Source organism: Lemur catta, chromosome X, assembly GCF_020740605.2.
Source record: "Lemur catta isolate mLemCat1 chromosome X, mLemCat1.pri, whole genome shotgun sequence".
Classification (NCBI taxonomy): domain Eukaryota; kingdom Metazoa; phylum Chordata; class Mammalia; order Primates; family Lemuridae; genus Lemur; species Lemur catta.
Window position 1 is genome coordinate 6,159,656 of NC_059155.1, and position 6,000 is coordinate 6,165,655.

A 6,000-nucleotide genomic window follows, 5' to 3' on the forward strand; every position below is an offset into this window, starting at 1 on the left:
AGCTGGGGAGCTGAGAGCACCCCAGGCCTCGCCCCTTCCTGCCTAGGTGGGTAGGAGTGGGGTCCCTCCCTCCTTCGCGCTGGCCGTGCCAGAGAAACCTGGGAGCAGGCTTTCCCCCACCCCCAGCCCAGCTAATGGGAACCAGATGGCAGGATGTTTAGTCAGCGCCTGGGGAGCGGTGCAAACAGGGGAAATGGGTAGGGGGCCAGGATTCCAGAATCCATCCCCAGGCGGGGGGGAAGGGCAGAGCCAGGGCTCCCATCACAGTCATCTCTAGGGGCCCAGGCACTAGTCCCACCTCAGGTAGGGTCCTGCCCCTTGTTCAGGAGGCCTGGCCTCTGGTGTCCTGCCGTGGGTGAGCCCAACCCCTCTCTCTTCCTTCCCTGTAAAATGGGGGGCTGGCTGTGCTCGGTCTGCCAGGATCCCTGGGCAAGCCTCACTTGGTCCTGGCGTCACACCTCAGGCCGCCCGCCTACGTGCTCCCCTCCCCCAGCTTCAGCAGCAGCCCCCCAGGTGGAATGCTGTGCCCCGGCCATCCTGTGTCACCCACGGGCGCACAGGCAGACGGTGGCCTCATCCCTGGCTCCCGAGGCATTTGCTCACTCTCCAGACAGCCCCTGTCTCTGGTCTGTATGTGGCACGGTCCCAAATTCAGGTCATAAACCAGAGCCCTGGACGGCAGAGGAGGGGTGAGGGGTGATGGTGGGCCAGGTGTGGCTCATACGGGACTGTCAGCTGGAGTGGAGGCTCCTAGAGGGCAGCAACTCTTGTGTCCCCCCACCATAGCCCACATGCTCAGGGGCTCAGGCCACTCCCACCCAAGTGGGCAAACACTGAGGAGCCAAGAGAGACCCACTTGCGGGGCTCCTCCCCACCCCCACCCACCCCCACGTCCCTGCCTGGTCACACGCTGCCCCTTGCCCCAGGAAAGAGCCTTGGACACACAGATGGAGACGGGGCCTCCTTCTCGACGGCCCTTCCAGCCCCTGTTCTTCCTCCCCTGCCCCCCTCCCTCCACCCAAGCCTTGCCCGCAATTAACTCATTTTTTAAGGTCGCTTCCAAACATAAGTCAACGCTGGACAGAGCTGTAGGAAAAGCTTCCTCAAGCCTGGCCCAGAGGAGCTGGCCTCGCGGTGAGATCAGCACTCCCGCCAGCCCCCGCCGCCTGCCAGCCCGGCTCCTCGCGCCGGCCGTGGGACTAGGGCCGATGGGACACCCTGGTTGGGCCCTGGGGCAGGACACCCATTCTTCTTTGCCTCTTGCTCCACCACCCAGCAGCCTCCCACCTCAGGCCCAGCCTCCTCAGCCCCTCGTGCCACCCCGGCCAAGAAGGGTCTGAGGCTCGGGGGTGTCTGGGACACAGGACTCCCGGCCAAGAAGTCCGGAGATCTGAGGGGGGATTGCCCAGGCAGGGCCTGGTGCACACGTGCTCCAGGGCAGGGCATGGCACTGTCCTGTCCCCCGTTGTACAGAGGAAGAGGCGGAGGCCAGCAGGAAAGAGAGCTGCCAGAGTGAGGTGGGAGAAAGCCGGCACCAGCCACGTCCCGAGGCAGGTCCGTACCCAGGTAGCACTGGGCTCTTGAGGCCCAGGGGTCCACACTCACTGCCCTTGCTCCGCCCACGTGTCCTGTCTCCTCTGGAATTGGGAGCCTCAGCGCTGGCGCCCACGGCAGAAGCCCACAGGCTTGGCAGGTTCCATAGGGGCTGGACCCGTCATTGCCCAGGCGGCCCTGGCAACTGCCCCCTCTCCCAGGGACCCAGGAGGCCCGGCCCCTCTCCCCTCCCCACCGTGGAGGTAGGACCTGGTGGCCTGGTGGCCAGCCTGCTGCGTGGTGGGCCTCACAGGTCCGTGGTGTGTGGAGACAGAAGCCCATTCACGGGGCCGCTGGGCCCGGGCCAGTGGAGAATAAATGCAGGCCTTGCGGACAGAGAGCAAGAGCGCCTGGGTCCAAGAAAACATGTCTGTCTTTCTTCTCAGGTGGGAGCAGCGGATGTTGGGGGAAGTCGGGGTCAAGGCCTGGGAGGCGCTTGTTTGGCAGAAGGGGGGCCTTCCTGGGGAAGACCCAGGGCGGGCAGGGGAGGCTCCAAGCACCACAGTCAGGGCCAGCAGCTCAGGGAGCGAGACTGTCTCGTGCTGTCCCGCCATCATACTGTGTGTCCGTGTACCGCGTCCCACCATGGCCACTGCTGTGCCTCTCACAGCGCTTCCTTCCCTCCGCCAGCCTGCAGGGCCTGCCCACGGTGCCCATGAAGAGTGTGCTGCTCCCCATCCTGGCCCTGTGGGTGGGGTGCTGATCTGCAGGGGCCCTGGCCAAGCCCATGGGCTCGCCCACATTGCAGCTGCCAGCCAGCCCACCGGGGGCCGCCGATGGTGAGTAGCCGACACCAGCAAGCAGAGGAGCGCCCGAAGCTGCCCACCTGGTGCCCACTTTGGGCACTTAGGCAGGGCTGGGAGGGGCCCCTGGCCCTCAGAGAGCCCTCCCTGGAGGGCAAGGCGGGTTGCAGACTCCGGAGGCCTTGTGCCCAGTGCCTAGGATGGGGGCAAGAGAGGGGAGAGCCCTCCCTAGGAGTGGACGCCACGGGGGAGCTAAAAAAAATGGATCAGGGTTTACTGGGTACAGCGTTGATCTGGCCGCCCCAGAGCCTACTGGGACAGGAGAATCTTGAGAGGCTGGAAGGGCAGGGCCTGCCGGTGGGGTGGGGGAGCTGGCAGCCAGGGGCTACCTGTGTGGCCTTTGTTTCATAGACCAGTGGTTGGAGCCATGCTTGGTGGCCCTGCCTGAGGCCTGGGAGCGGGACCAGAGCGGCCAGTTGGGTGGGTCCGGGCCTCCATCCACTGCAGACCATCAGTGCCCCCTGGGCTGCTGGGCTGTGGGGACAGAGGAGGCCCATGGTCAGTGCTGGCTAAGGAGGAGTTGCCACGCAGTGGAGGGGAGGCCCTGGGCCTTATCACCCCTCCTTGAAAGCAGCTGGCAGCCCCTCAAGGTGGCCTCTAGGCTTGCCTGGTCCCCAACAACCCCACTTCCCAGCAGGGCTAGGGCTTCTACCTCTAAAAACAAACTGTGCCAGGTGGCAGCCACCTCTCATCTCCCAGAGGCACACAAGAGGCCCCTGCTCGCCGCTGTGTATGGGGCCAAGGGGTTCTGGGGCAACGTCCTGCCTCCTGTCCTTGGGACACTAGGGCAAGTGAAGGGAGGTAGGACCCAAGGTCCCTTGAGCAGGCCCGGGCTCTCTTCCCAGGGCTGCTGAAAGCTCTCCGGGGCCCAGCGCCCTTGGTACCAGGGGCTTGCCTGTGCCTTGTCCCAAGGGCCTAGAGAGGCCCAGCAATAAAGAGCTGCCTCAGCTCTGAGAGGTGGCGGGGACACTGGGCCCTGGGGGCCGCTAACCTGCTTATGCCATTGGGCAGCGCTCTGCTGTCCCTTCAGTGCTCTTCAAGGATGAAGGGGAAGGCAGGAGGAGGCCTGGGTAAAGAGGAGTGGGGCAGCGGGCTGGCCTGCAGCTGACACTCCACTTGGGAGGAAGGAGGCAAGGCCCTCAGCTATGTAGGGGTCCCTGCCACCCCAGCCCACATTGGCTCCTTCTGCAGGTTAGGGCGACCCATCCCCAGGAATAGCAGCCCGGACAGCCCTGAGGATGGGCAGCTGGACTGGACACATGCTTGGCCCACCCCCAAGGAGGGAGCCCATGGAGCTCCCAGCCAGCCCCTCACCCCTGGCCGGAAGTCACCCACCAGGCCAAGGCTGGCTCAGAGGAAGATGTCACACCCAGCAGCCCCAGAGTAGGAGCAGGCTCAGCCCCAGGCCACGGCTGCCACAGCGACTGGGGCAGGGAAGCTTAGGCCCTTGTGGGCCAGCAGGGCCCCTCAAGCCCAAGAAGGGACAGTGGCCACTGAGGAGGGCCAGGGCAGGAAGGCAGGAGGCCAGGAAGACAGGAGAAGGGGCTCAAAGCCCAGAAGGCCCCCAAAGGTAAGGATTAACCAGGATAGGTGGCCCCCGGCTGGGGGTGATGGGACCACACAAATGTCCAGAGTGGCCAAGGCTTTGTCCGGCCTCCACCAATCACACCAGTGTCACCAGCCTCTCAAATGCTGACCCATTCTTAATGTGCCCAAGCCAAGTGCTCTTGTGTGTGGGGCAGGAGGGGGACCCTCCAAAGTCATGTCCCTTCCCCAGCCTCAGAGCCCCCATTTGGATCTTTGCCCTTGGTGCAACTTACTGTTCCAGCCTAGGCTGGCCGCGTCACTGGAAGGTCCTCAGTGGGCCCCTGTTGTGGTGACAGGGCTGGGGCTGTCCGTCTTCCTCCAGGGGCCTCCCTCCAATCGAGGCCGGGGGCCCAGCACTGACAAAAGGACTGCAACAGAGGCCGGCGGTGGCAGCAGCATCTCGGAGACCACTGGCCATGGGCGGAAAAGGCCACAGAGCAGGTGAGGGCACGGGCTTGGGCAGCTATGGCCTGTGGTAACGTCCCCACCCTGACTGACCCTGGCCTGACCACACTCCACCTGGCAGGTGGGTGGCCTCTCTCCCCCACATCCACCCCTGCAGCAGGGGTGAGAAGGCCGCACACTTGAGCTCTCAGCCTGGCTCCCCCTCGGGTGGGTTCTGGGCCACTGCGCTGTGGTGACCGGGACTGGCTTCCTTCCTGTGGGTCCTGGTCGGCAGTGAGGAGATGCCCCGACCTGGGGCCAGAGGCACTGGCTCCTTCCAGCCTGAGTGTGGGGGTGCAGAGGGGCATAGGATATGCCACCCCGTGTGCACAGAGAACGGAATTGCCCAGATTCCAGCCCACACGTTCCTGGGGCTGCCCAACCCCGAGTGGCTGGGCCTGCACCCCACGCCTTCACGGCCCACCGTGGCTTCCCGCACCCACTCCCGGGGGTTCTGGGCTGGGAGGGGGCCGGCAGGTCCCAGACGGCCCAGGGTGTCCATCGCTCTGCATCAGTCTGCAGGGCGACACTGCTTGGGGAGGGGAGGGGGTGAGGCCTGAGGGAGGCACCGTGGTGAGCACCAGCACGGCAAGGTCTAGGATTTGGGGTGACAGGAGCAGGGAGAGCAGCACAGGCCCCGGGGCCCCATGCAGCAGCACATGGAACCCCCTAGCCGGGCCTGCTTAAATGGCAACAAGGAAGCCACAGTAACAGGGTGCCCCTTGGCCAGGGCAGGCCCAAAGCCATGCCCTGAAAGGCCCCCGGACTGCCTCTGTCCCTCCCGGAGAACCTGGATGGGAACTCGCTGAGAGGACGCCCTCTAGGAGCTCAGACTCAACGACAACCTCCCGCAGGGCCTGCAGCACAGCAGCTTCCAGGGTGCGCTGGCTCCAGGGACAGGCCGGGGCCGGGCCTGGGCAGCCGGGGAGGCAGAGGAAAGGCGCAGGCAAGGGGAGGGGCCGCCTGTTGCGAGGCTGCTGGCTGAAAGGCGGCGGGAGCGCCAGCCCGGCTAAGGGGCTCTAGAGCTCCTACAGGGAGGAGTGGCTATGGTGCGCCTCTGCCCACCCTGCGGGGCTCAACCATTTGCCAACGCTGGAGGTGGAAAGGAACCAGCTATGGGACAAGGACACCTCCCCCCTGGCCTTCCAGCCCCTCTGCAGCCTGCTCTACCTGAGGCTGGACCAGAATAGCTGTGGGCCATCTCATCTGGCCTGCCCACCCCCCTGCAGGTGAGCCGGGAGCCCCAGGCGGGAGAGGCAGTGTCCTTACAGTCAAAGGACCAGAGCGTCTGCCGAGGGGCACAGAGCAGCTCACAGGGCTTCGGAGCCAATGACCCGGCCTTCCAAAAGCCCAGAGTTGGACATCCTGAACTGTTCTGGACCCACCGGGTGGCCCTGAGTAAGGCCTGTACCCTCTCTGGCCACACAGTTCCCTGAAAAGTCCACCTCTGCTTGGCAGTGTTCTCTGGGGCTGTGTCTTGGGGACTTTGAGAAGCCATGCACAGCTGGCAGGTGCCCCCAGAGGCCATGACCCTGAGAGTCACAGACAGTGGCGCCTGAGTTGCACAGATGGG